This window comes from Sturnira hondurensis, unplaced genomic scaffold, assembly GCF_014824575.4.
Source record: "Sturnira hondurensis isolate 20B ecotype Veracruz unplaced genomic scaffold, ASM1482457v3 Scaffold0004136, whole genome shotgun sequence".
NCBI lineage: Eukaryota > Metazoa > Chordata > Mammalia > Chiroptera > Phyllostomidae > Sturnira > Sturnira hondurensis.
The window spans coordinates 46361693-46375159 of NW_028076767.1; the positions used below are offsets into that span (position 1 = coordinate 46361693).

A 13467-nucleotide genomic window follows, 5' to 3' on the forward strand; every position below is an offset into this window, starting at 1 on the left:
AGCTGGCTGAAGGTTGGAGTTTGTACTTGCCTGTGTTTGCTTGACCAGAGGGGAGGTTGACTGTCCTCTGTCTATGTCGTTGTATGTTTTGAGCTCCAGTCAGTGTGTGTCAGGCATTGTTGCATGTCTTGGTGGCACAGAGAGGAAGCTCCCTTTGGGTCTGACCTTGAAGAACTTAAAAAAATCTGCAGTAGAACACAGGGGCCCAAGTACACCTGTTGAGGCCTTGCTCCATGGAGGGGCGTAACTAAAATTTAGGGCTCATTGCCCCATCTCCAGAGTCCTTCTATTTTTCATCAACGCCATGTCATGTATTTATTGCCAGGATCCCAAAGGAAGGAATTTTAAATCCAGTGTGTGAAATTCTTGCCATATGCTGTGTTGTAAAGTTTGTTCCAAGGACAGTTATAGACAGAAATAGACAGGATTAATGTTTTGATCCATTTTGGTAATTCTCTCCATAAAAACAGTTTCTGTAGCTTAGCGCTGTCTGTGCAAACACGGGTTGAATGCTAATAGGAGTCGAATATACAGGGTGGGGCAAAAATAGATCTACAGTTGTGAGTACGTGAAACACAGGGTTTATTCTTGTATTAGTATTTGTTGTGTTGTTTTCCATACAAACAACTGTAAACCTACTTTTGCCCCTCTGTGCTTGTGTATCTGACTTTTTGATGTGCGTATATTAACATAATGCTTTTATCTTCTGTGTAAGCTGTGGACTCCGAGACAAGCAGTGTTTAAACTTTCAACAAGGAAGAGAAATAATGAAAAGGAACAATGGTTTTTTGTTTTCCCAGCAACTAAAATTACCATTGTTCTGAGAACTCGACAAATGACCACAGGATGTGAATTTAATCAAGTTGTGCCTTTGAACAAAGGTACCCTGGTTGTGGTGGAATTTTCACCTCCTGTTACCCTGTTCACATGTCTCCCCGTGTTGAAACGGACAGTTCGCTGTGATTTAACCACGTTAACAAATCATTTCAGTACAAAAGACATGGACTCGGGCAACAAAAGGAAAGGTTGTTTCTGACTCCGTCTTTTAGCTCGGCATTGGAAGTCGGAGATTTTTAGGTGGCCCACTTTAAAATGTAACCCCTTCAGTGCAGCCTTGACTTCTTCTGAGGTGCTTTGATTGGCAGTGAGTCAGCGTGTCTCAGCTTAATCTTTTATCTCAATTGCACACTTACACAGTTCTGTTATCTTTGACAATAGAAATAAAAGTTTTTCTTTTTAAATTAAGAAGAAATGAAAGCATTTAATGGAGAACAGTTTAGAACCAGAACTTTTTTTTAGCAATATTGGCTTTCATTTTATGGACCATTTTTCTCAATCCATTCAAAATGTCTTGCCTTCCATCTCGCTGTCTCTCGACACGGCCTGTGCACATTGTCTCCGAGAGAAAGGCCCTCAGTCTGTGTGGCCAGTCACCTCTTATACTGACTGCATCAGCGCTGCGTTCATAGCTCCTCTGCCCAGTATTTTATGGGCACATCTCATTTAATTCTCATGGGGAGCCCGTGAGGAAACCAAAGCCCGAGGATTAAAAAAAGTGGCTGGGGTCTCTTCAAAGTGCATCCCTTTGCCATGGCTGCAGTGGAGCCTGGAGTGGTTCTCTCTCTTTCCTCTCACCGGCTAAACAGCAACGTCCCTGCATCCCTGTCAAAATGCTTTGTTTGGTCTTTATTGTTGTTCCTAGTTGAGGCACTGAGTTTCATTCCATTACTTCTTCTCACATTGAAATCTGTCGATGATCATGACTATGCAACTACACGAGGAAGTGGTGACTCTTCACCTCTTTTCTGCGAGAGTGCCCCATAGTGTAGCAATCTGTGTGGCGTGCATTCCACAGTAATATAAGCAAATGAATGCTTACGTGATACAGTTAAAGTAGCTTGTGAATCAAAGTTAGCAATATACAAGTATCTATAAAAACTCATTGACAGCAGGAAAAACAAGTTTAAGAAACTTAACTTGTCTTCCATCCACAAGGGCTAGGGTGTTGTCTGAAGTTTTGGACACAGCCTCCTCTTTTCAAAGGTTGGTTCTAAGAAGTGGCTTCTTCTGTTCCTAATCCTGAATCCATTAGACAACACTGGGATGCTAGGAAAGTGACTGAGAAACCCAGATGTCTGCCAAGAGACATCAAAATCGAAGGCAAGACATTTTTTGTTTTATTTTATTATTTTTTGCATTGAGAGGGGACTGCCAGCTTGCTACACATCACTTGGAGAGAAGATCAGAGATGAGTTAGAAGTTTTCTTTAGCAGAAGGCATGTGAGTGGCGTTGGGTTTGCATCCTGGAGGAGAGAGGAGGCCTGCAAACAGCCCTCTGTGATCTGATAGGAGGGAAGCAAAAGAAACTGGAGAAGAAAAGCCTTCTCTCTCCTTGAGGAAGAGGATGGGTGGGGATGGGCTATGTGCCCTCGGCACAGGGTGCAAGGAATTCCCCTTAGGATTTACCTGTGCTCTGCAAGGCAGAAGCTGACCAACATATTGAGAGTTAAGCATATATGGAAAATGTCTGAACACACTTATAATATCTTAAATTTTTCTTTTTTTGTTTTTTCACTTACTGGACATAAAGAGACACATTTGGGCTGCCGTGGTGCCTGGGGTACCACATGAGACCAGTAAGAAGATGGAGATTTTGCTTGGCTCAGGCAGCGGGGCTCCACAGTGACTGGTGTTATCCTCCTGGGTGCCTGGGGTCGTTGCTCGTCTGTTAGTCCAACTGGGTATCTCTTCTCTGCTGAACAAAGAGCACGTAGTGGACAAGGAACAGAGAAGAGCAGCAGTCACCCCACACTTCGTGCTGCTCCGCTGGGTTTTATTTGGAAGACGGGGCCATCCGTGCGCTTTGCAGGTGACGCTGGTTGCCCTGATGTCTCTCTGCTCCTCCCACTCCAGCCTCTGCTCGTCTTCTGCTTGAGGAGTCATCTTTTTTTCTTATGTACTATGTAACTCTTCCATGATTTGTTTCCAGTTGGCTTTCTAAAGCGACCTTTCCTTATTCCTCCTCCTCAGGACTGTTTGTTGCTTCCTGAAAATGAATGACTAGTCCAACCTTTTTGTGCCTTTGTTGATCCTTTGGCCACTTTCCAGAGTGCTAGCATCTCTTGTTTTTTGTTTTGTTTTGATCTTCCAATACATGTTATATGAATCTTGCAAGGTTCAACCCAGAGGCCTCTCCCAAACTCTTGATTCATACAGTTCTTAGAGAAACCATCTGTAGTTGGATGATGTGGCTTTTTTAGGCATAAAGCTTATTTGCTCCGGTAGCCTTTAAGTTCCTTGAGAATGGGGAGCGTGTCTGCCCTGGGTCTTAGACCCTGAGTAATGTTCAAGGTGGGTCTTCCCACTCGGAGGGAGCTGGTCATTTAACGAGGCTGTGTGAACATCAGTCTGCTGACTGTTCCAGTTTGTCTGGGCTCTGTGTCCACGGCTTTCTCATCTCCCTTGCAGACCTTTTTATTTAAGGAAATTTTTAAAGATTTGATCGATTTACTTTTAGAGAGAGTGGAAAGGAAGGAGAAAGAGAGGGAGAGAAACATGGATGTGAGAGAGGGACATTGATTGGTTGCCTCTCATACGCTCCCCAACTGGGGACTGAACCCATAACTCAGGCACCTGCCCTGACTGGGAATCGAACTAGCAACTCTTTGGTTTGCGAGAGGACATCCAATGACATGAGCAACATCGGTCAGGGCTCCCTGGTAGACCTTTTGGGATCTGCTTTTATTTATTTTACTGTTATTTTTCTCCCAGAAAGTCTGTTTTTTGCTCTTGCCTTTGCTGTCTGTGCTTGGAATTGCCTTTCGAGAAACCTGGTACCTTATTGATTTTGTCTCAGCCTTTCCACTGCAACGCTCAGGAGTTTCTCTCAGGATGGTCCTGTTCTGGAGGTGGCTTGGCCCTTGCTTTCATGAACCCGCTGTGGCAGAGCATTTGCCGTGGGGACTGGGAGAGCAGAGGCCTGGTGCATCTGAGCCTCCAAGGACACTGTTTTTTGTGGTAGGACTTTGTCCAGTCTGCTTCCTAGAAGAGATGATACATGTAGGCATTGCGAAAGAGAGTTTTCCCAAGACATTCTTTTGCTAATTTTATCAGCTTTTGTGGCTCTGGACAAGTTACCTGCCTACTTTGGACACCCGGGGCAGGCTACTGAACCCTCTGCAGAAATGAAACAAAAACCTCTGCCACCCTGTGGGCCTCAGGGAGGGGCTGCAGTGGTGCCCACGATTCCGATTCAGAAGAGAAAGCTCTGTTGGGCAGAGCACGGGCCTGGTCCGAATCCTTTGTGCCTCAGGATTCCCATCAGCAGGAGTCATCCCCGTAATTCCCGTTTATCGCCTCCTTCATGATGACGCTGTATTGCAAGATGTTTGTGTGATCCTTATATATCCTAGTGTTTTCCAACTTGGGGGATTTATGTGCTGCTAGTAAGCTGTTTTTGTCTGAATCATGATGCTAACATGAATTTGACCTTGAAATAACTAGTTATGCTTTTTTTTTTTTTTTTTTTTTTTTAGTAAGGAACACACAGGTTTCCAGGGCTGGCTTTGAGATCTATATATCTATATTTCCTTTATATGAATCTCCTCTGCTAATGAAGGTCAGTAGGAAGTTGAACCAGGTAGACCTACAATGGAGTGCATTCCCTGTGCGACTTAAGGAGTTGCAACACCTTGACTCTGTAAGCACCTTTAATGTTCTCCTTGGGTAACTTGGGAGGGTGGGATGCTTTTGAAGATACTGGTAGAGCTGCAGTGAAACCCGTATTCACTTATTTGGATCTTGGTAGTTTGTTCAGATTTAGAACGAAATGTCCTGTGGCAATGTAGTCCTAGCAGGCCTAAGAGAGATCTCCTTCCTGCGACACAGCACATCTGCTGTGGCACCAGGGCTGGCTTTTTAAAGAACATTGTCCCCAGACACTGTCGGGGGTGGGAAACTTCCCTGGGCTGAGAAGGGCGGTGCGCAGGGAGTCACCAGGCCGGGGAGCGCCTGACACAGACCTGGTGGAGACCTTGGGAGGTCTGAGTCGCCCCGTCCTTTGTCACCTCTGGGTGAGGGGTGCCCTGGTGAAAGCAGCTTTGCCTGGAGAAGGTCGAAAGCACGTGGAGAAATGTCTTCTTTTGAAGGTGGCTGATAATGACATTTCTTTGCCGAAAGGCTTGAATTTCTGTAAGGTTTGTCCAGGCTAAACAATGGGGATTCGCCACTTTATTAGATGACTGACTTCCCCCCCAAAATGACATCGGCCCCCTTCTGGACCTCCCTGACCCAGGACTTCCTTGCGGGAATTCCAGGGAAAGTTTTAAACAAGCAAACACTACTTGGGTCTGTGTGCAGGCACACTTCTGTGCTGTCAAAATCAATTAGACTGGTAAGTCATAAATTAGGAAAATATTTTTGTGACTTGTGTTTATTATTTAACAAGTAGCATAACTAGCTGGCCTCAAGAAAATAAAAAAAAACAAATCTAATCCAGTCCCGGGTTTGACAGAAGATCCTTTTACTCTTCGCCAGCAGCGAGGATGTACCTTCTCTGGGAGGCGGGAAGCCTTCCCTCTGCCGTCCTCTGATTTTAGCCACTTCTCCCTCGCGCCGTTCTCTGGTCCCCTGGCTCCTGGCTGCCCGTGCCCTGTGTATGGGGTGGGGATTGGGCGGGGAGGTGAAAACCTAGGAGAGAAGTGCCTGGGAGCCCTTTCCATATCTTCACTGTTTATTTCCCTTCTTTGCTCCTTGTTACAAAGTTTCTCCTTACTTTGCTTTTATCAAGTCTCTGAATGACTCCCTTTGTTAAGACTATTGGAATGCCCTGTGGGAGGGATGCTATGCAAAAAAAAAATAATTGTATTGCATAACTGTCCAGCCCTCAGAGATGCCAGATTGCCCTTGGCACAGGAACAGACCCTCTTCTCTGGCAGGTCCTGTGAAAGCAGGGAGCAGTGCATCTGAGAGGTGGCTCTGTCCTCCACCCAAGTTCCACGGGGATGACCTTTACCCTAGCTCTGATAAAGGGCTTATTTTAGATTTCTGAAATGCTTGTCTTTCCTAAGCCCAGAAGGGACTGTTTCCCTCTGTGTCTGTTTTCCCGGAGTGATTCTTTCCAGCTGCTGTTTTTTTTTCACAAATGTCAAGTTTGTCTCTCCTGTGTCACCTTGAGGCAACTGACATTCGTGACTAATTATTTAAAAGGGCAGCCTTTTAGTTTATTTTGGTGAAAATAAAATCCCAGAGAACTCTATTAGATGCACTGTAATTGAACAGGTGACACATTGGTGTTTGGGGTTTGGGGTTTGGAAAGTAGATGCAGAAAGAGAGTTTGTGGCATGGCCGTTGGAGGAGCCAGAAGCTCCCAGGCGAACTTCATGGACTTAGCACTGACACTGTACGTATCCTCTGAACTAATTCCAGGCCTTTAAACTTAATACCAGGCAGCCACGCCAGGCGGTCACTGGGCTTCGGGGAGGGATGGCTTGGAGCAGAGAAGCATACAATGATCTCCTGTGCAGCTAACCTTCTCCCCCTTCCCCCCCTGTAAAATCAAATTAAACCAACTTCAGTTTGGAGGGTATGGAGTTGGAGGGGGCTTCATTAGACTCTTTTAGCTGTTTGTTGGAAACAGTAGTGGTTGAGGGAGGGGTTTGGCTATGAAGGACGCATATAAAATAGCTCTAAGAACTAAACTTATTTCAGAATGAGGTTTGATTTCAGTATAGGTAGTTGCGTACCGTACGTATTTGATATTTCATTATGAAACTTTCCTTAATTGGCATATTATGTATGATCACGTAAAGGAAGTTGAAAATGTGTGGATCATGGTGGTGACCTAGAACTTCAAAATTATAAAGATATGGTACATACTGACAAGAAGTGAGTTCCAAGATATATGAGGTCTGTCCAGAAAAAGTCCAATGATTGTTAATATATCCAGAACGGTGTGTGTGGCATTGATGTAACCTGGCAGCCAAGGAGAGTGGACTGCAATGCACATGTGTGAACAATGATGACTTCACTGTACTAGTCAGTGGGGGCCGTTGCACCTTTGAGTGAGCATGTAGACTGTGTGGCTGTCACATTCAAAGTGACTGAGCAAGTAGAGCAGTCACTGTGCATCACATTTTTCATTGAACATTCTTCTGTGGAAACTATTCAGATGATTCAGAAGTTGCAGCTGTGGGCAGCTGGTGATGGGCAGCTTCATCACGACAACATGCCTGCTCATGCATCACGTCTTGTGCAGAGTTTTTTGGCAAAACATCAAATCACCCAGGAGACTCAGCCCCCTTACAACTCACATTTGGTGCCCTGTGACTTCTGGCTTCTCCCAAAACTAAAATCACCTTTGAAAAGGAAGAGATTTCAGACTGTCAGTGAGATTCAGGAAAATAAGGCTGGGCAGGGGGGTGGCAGCTGATGGCGATTGGGAGAACTGTGTGAGGTCCCAATGTGCCTACTTTGAAGGGGACTGAGGTGTTATTGTCCTATGTGCAATATTTCTTGTATCTTCTTCAATAAATGACTTTATTTTTCATATTACTAGGCTGGATACCTTCTGGACAGACCTCATGCTTCAGTGGGTAGAAATAGCAGATGGCAAAGAATAGAGGTGAATATCGTTTCTTTAAAAAGAAAAGGCAGCAACCCCCAGCGGTGTTTGGCTCCCAGGTGTAGAGGGTCTACCTGTTCTGTGTTGCACACCGTCATCAGTTGGCTGGGCAGGGCTCTTAGAATTATGCCGCATCACATGACCTTTGGGCTTTCAGTTACGCACATTCCCCTTGCTCATCGTTTTCCCCTTTCAGCCTTTGTGAATGTTTATGCTTACCCTTTTAATTTGTATTTATTCTTGTAAAACATTTTGTTGTTTTGCATGCATGTATTTTTCTTTCCTTGAGGTGACATTCTCAGAGCATAAAGTTAACCCTATTTAAGCAGACCAAAATCAGTTGCACTGAGCCCATTCACAGTGTTACGACGCGGCCACCAGGTCTGTCTGGCTGCAGAGCTCCCATCGCTCTGTGACAACAACACTCGGGACTCACTCAGCAATTACTCTCTAGTCTCCCCTTTCTCCAGCCTCTGGCAACCGCCAGTCTGCTTTCTGTTTCTAAGAATTTACCTATTCCACATATTTCATAGAAATGGAATCATACAATATGTGACCTTTTGTGCATGTATGCGTATTTTAAAATCAAGTTTTAAAAATCGACATAAATAAAAGGCACACCTTTTTTAGTGGACCTCATGCATAGGTTTTCTTTTGCCTTGCATCTTCCACGTTTATTTGTGGCAGCCCCATGAGGGGGCACTGTCTGCACCCCGCTTTAGGGATGAGGACTGAGGTTTGGGGATCTCCTGCCACCCAGAGTGCTCTGAGCGGCAGACAGGGTGTGAGTGTGGGCGGCTGGCCCCGCAGACCATGCTGCTGACCACCGTTGTCCGCAGCCCTCCCAGGTCTCGGGCATGTGCACTTCCGGAGCTTGCTTTCCTCACACGGCAGATGGGCGTTCCCATGCTGACAAAAAGAGGCTACCGAATATTCTGCCAAGTGCATGCACCATAACTGAACTGTCTCCCCACTGATGGGTTTTGGGGATGTTTAATTGACCTGACTAATTCTCGGTCGTGAATTGTATAGTTTTTATTTTTATTAAACTACATATTTTTACATTAGGAATTATGAAAGGAACACTGAGGACCAAAGAAAGAGCTACAGTGGTATTTGTTCACTATAGAAATATGGCCAAGCAAGGAGAATAAGCTAAAACACACATGATTCCCCTTCGAGGGAATCTTTAGCATAGCTTCCCATATTTCCAAAATAGGGCAAAGGAAAGCCCTTTAGGGAAAGGATGGTACTGTAAATGAAGTTTTGTAATAGAAGGCTCACAATATATTGTGCACATCTTTTAATTTAATTAACAATAGTGAATATTTACTCAGTGCTTAAAATGTGATAGGAACTATTTTCAGTAATTTACACCATTTCACAGGAAAACGTAATGTATGTGTGTTTATTACAGCAGATGAGGGGACTTCTGTATGTATGAAATATATGTGCATGGTTTTATGCCTTATCTCTTACTGCTTCTTGCTTTTATAATTCAGCTCTAGGTTCTTATGATTTATCAATTTACCTGACTGTGTTTACCTCCCACCACGGATCGCCTTATCTTTTCGTCCAGTGAGTGGGAGGAGTCGCTGGACCTGTGTCTGGGATCAGGATAAGTGTGGATCACGGGAATATAGACAGGGTAGGCAAAAGTAGGTTTGCAGTTGTGAAGCAAATAAATAGTGCAACAAGTAATAAATAATAACACAAGAATAAGTGCCGTTCCCTGTATTTACAATGGTATGTGCTTTTGACTAAGTATTCAGGGAGCCAGATTCTTCCCCAGAGTGGCTGTGCTGGAGTCTCCACTGTCACATGTTTTGTGTGGTTTCGGAGACAGGTGTATAAATGCCTAGAAAAAGGACTGGCCACACTGGGACACGTACAGGGGGGCACCAGGAGGGAGGCGAGGGTCAGAGGGCACTTGAACCTTCTTGGTCCTGATTTGATATGTTCTAAGGGGAATGTCTTTGTGTGTAGCTTGTCATTTTAATTTACTGTTAAAAAAAGTTTGGAAAGATGAGCTTTATCTAAAGTTTACAGTTTTAGTCTGTGAACACATTTGGAATTGTGAATGTGTGGGTTAACATTAGTCACCGCACATGGGCGAGCTCTCTTTGCAGCTTGGTGCTTTTAAGATAACTGGTCAGCATGCTCTGACCAGTTATCTTAGTCATACCTGTAAGCCCTCTTTGGATGTTTGGTTCAGGTCACCCACATGTCAGGTGGCTCAGAGGGACATACCCAAAGGCCCAGGGTCAGGAGAACGGGCCAAGGTTGACGTGGCAAGGTGGGCCGGAGAAAAGACTTCTTTCTGGAGGCCTTACTGATTTCAAACTGAGGTGGGGGCTGCACTGGCTGCAGTTTTCCTGCAGGTGAGATGAGAAGGAAACATTCTCAAGAACAGTAAGTTTCAGTAACTGCCCTGTGCAAACACTTACCTGAATGAACATATTAGTTTGGTCTGTTTACTAAGCACAAGGTATTAAGATGATCTTTGCCAAAGATTAAGGTAATCTTTTCCAAGCGCTTCTCTATAAAAGTCAAAGTGTGTGGTCTTCAGGTCAGGATTCAAGCTTCTTTCTTTTCACCTCTTCTAAAGTGGGAGATCTGTTTGACTGACGTGATAGTTTTTAAAGGTGCCATTCAGATTCCTCTTGGAATTTTTTTTTAATCCTCACCCAAGGACATGCTCATTGATTTTTGAGAGAAGGGGAGGGAGGGAGAAACATCGATGTGAGAGAGAAACATTGATCGGTTGCCTCTTGTACACCTCTGACTGGGGACTGGACCTGCAACCTCGGCTTGTGCCCTGACCGGGAATCAAACCTGCACCCTTTCTGATTACAGGACGACACTCCAACCAACGGAGCCACACCTGCCAGGCCTCCTCTCAGATTTTAGTTTCAACTGCAATGCTGTATTCTTTATCTGGAGCCCAAAATGAGTATCAACAGGGCTCACTTTAAATAACAGGGATAGAGCAGGGCCGTGTTCTACGAGGATCTCCCTTAGTCTCTGGTCCCATCCCCTTCACCGCACCCCGTGAGTATTTGTGTCTGAATTTCACTTTCGGAACTGAGAGCAGGAATGTTCTCACAAAAGTGTTGTGCGGGAGGAGGAGGTGTTTGCACACAGCTGCACAGAGAGGGTGCTTGCTGCTCTAGCCCAGTGACGATGCAGGTGATCAGACAGATGAGCTCCTCGGAGGCAGGAGACAGGATGTTGATGATACTTTATGAAGTACACACGTGTTCGCTTCTGCTTACAACTAAGTAAAAACATTAAAAAATATTTGGAAGGTGGACACAGATATAAAGTCATAGCTCTAAGACAGAAGCGTTTCCTACCACTAAGTAGGAAACCAGTTCCTATGGTTTAACCTCTAAACCAGTTCCAATGGTTTAGAGGTTAAAGGTGCAAAGCGTGGTTGAAAAGGCCGAACCTCCCGGCTTATTTGTTGTTCCCAGGGTTGGTGAACTCTGTAAACTGGAGAACAGAAATGACCCCTATAAACAGTCGCACACATGCGATAAGTACCTCATGGATGTGTGCTGGCCAATAAACAATTAGTACTACTTCCTCTTGACTCACATGGTCGGAATGAAGGACAGTGGATCTGAAGGCAGTGCCGCACTTGTCCTTGAGCAGGGAGGTTGGGCAACCCTGCCACGTGGGGAGACACTCTTGAGATGAAATAGGTGGGTTTGTCGTGGTTTTCCTTTCGGGTGTGAATCAAAGTTGAAGCCTTCATATTGTCTAGATTTATAGCTACCTCGTAATCTTTTGCCCTAGAATATCAAAGGTGCAAGATTTTTAAGTTGGTTTGAGAGGAGCTGAAGTTTCAGTTTGTTCCGTGTGTTTTTGGAGGAACATAGAGAAAATGGGCTAATTCATTACCCTTTTTCAACTGTAATGGTTGTTCATGATTGAAATGTTGGTGAGCTTTATTTCAGAGAAAGACAAGTGGAGTCATAATTAAATTATATATCATTTTGTGTAGATGAGATGAAAAGCAAACAAAAGGATTAAATATTTTACCGAGTGCAGATTTTAGATCCTTTATTCAACATGTAACAGTTTGCTTAACTGGTAGACAAACAAATGGGAGCGTGGGGCTTGCTGTTTCTGTGTAGTTTGTAAGATCTGAGAACTGGTGATGAAATGCGCAGCACTTGTAAGCTGGAGTTTTTTTGTGAAACCACATGTACATATTTTCTTTCATAGCTATTCTCTGAACCTACAGGAAGGAGTGGGAGAAATGGTGGTAAATGACTTTTGAAGTAGACCTTTGATATTTGCATTGCAGTTCTGTGGCTTTTGGCTTTCAATTTTTACAATTGCAGGTGATATTTGTAAGGAGTGTCAGTTTCCAGGATGTTCTGAGTAGTGGCAGTATGACCCTTAAAAAAATGTAAGTACATGCGTATTATATCTGTTCGGATGCCTTCAGAGTTGGCACGCCCTTGCAGCCTAGGTGGGAACTGAGATTGTTTCAGGGACATTACAATCTCACGGAAGTCTCAAAGTGATGTATCTAAGTAGACATTCAGCTTCATGATTGAGCCTTTTCCCTCCCAATTAAATGTTTTTCTGGTGATTAAGATTCATTTGGCTTTTTTCTCTTAAGACAAAACCACCATCAATAAAAATGTATCAAACTGCTTTGTGCAATTTCTCTACCTCTGCCTGGGGATGCAAAGGAGGGGGCCACACCTATGATTCTCGGGGTTAGCCAGGAGAGAGGTACATCGGCTTCTAGATTTAGGTGGCAGTAGGTGGAGAGCTTGATTGTAGATGGATTTTCGGTAACCTTGGGATGTCCACCAGGCCTGTGGTGTGTTTGGTGAGGCCGGGCTTTGGTGTGGTAACAGCGAGCCCTCAGATCACAGGAACCGACCACAACAATAGTGTATTTCTTGTCCTGAGTCCTCTGTGAGTCTGGGAGATGCTCCAGGTCAGCTGTCCTTCCCGTGGCAACTCTGTGATCCAGGCTGCTTTCTTTCTGTGTCTTGGTTGTCTAATTGCCGCGGCTGTGGGAGGTGGGGTGGGGAGGCAGTTGTCTGCCTCCCTGATGAAGAGTCACTTGTCACTGCTCACATTTCATTGGCCCAGTCATTTACACGGCCCTGTCTTTTGCAAGGTAATGCAGTGCTTTTGTGTTTAGGACGTGAAATCGGTGAGCCCTGATAATGTCTACCATGTGTGTCTCACCGAGGGTTGGGGTATCAGAGAATAGGTGGGAAGTAGAGATGAACATGTGAGAGAAGTCATTTAAAGGAAATGGTGGACTTATGAGGGACAGTGGACACTTAAGAGAGGGTGGAGGAATCCAAGATGCTTCCTGTGCACGAAGCCTTCTTCATCCCAGGCAGCGTGGTGCTCTAGAAGCGTGTTGAGGATAACTATTGCTGCTTTCTGGAAAGTCCGAAAGGTTCTCTTGGTCCTGTTGTCGATGTTAGTTCTATGTAGATGTTGTCTGCCTCCAAAAGAACACTCGCATGTGGTGGGTTGATCGTGTCGGGGCAGTGCGATCTTGTAGGTTAACAGATACTTAAGTCTTGATGGCAACAGGTTGTTTTAGCCTGAGCGTAGGTGGTGATCTGGTAAAAATGCTTATTATTATCATTGTTATTATTATTAATCTCAATGGGATTAGGAGAGAGTTTGTATATAGTTTCATGCATGTTAAACATTATGAGGATGCTGTCTTTCTATGATCTTCTTTTCCAAGAGTGTTTGTTACCTGACTGACTGGGAATGCATAACCTGACTACTTCTGCCACTCTGCCCGCAACACCCACAGAGAAGCAATCTCCTGGGTGAGATGATGCACTCCT

At 44.6% G+C, this 13467-nt stretch overlaps 1 protein-coding gene across 3 annotated transcripts in view; it reads left to right on the forward strand.

Annotated features, from left to right (window-relative positions):
* The window catches only part of STK39 (serine/threonine kinase 39), a 283196-nt gene that overhangs the window by 20598 nt on the left and 249131 nt on the right, over positions 1-13467 (forward strand). The window contains exon 1 of one of the 3 annotated variants that reach the window (XM_037044546.1): positions 11272-11328. The exons of the other annotated variants lie outside the window; for them this stretch is intronic. The gene's annotated coding sequence lies outside the window, so the exon portion shown is untranslated. Of the gene's footprint in view, positions 1-11271; positions 11329-13467 lie in introns of those variants that run through there. 3 annotated transcript variants of the gene reach the window in all.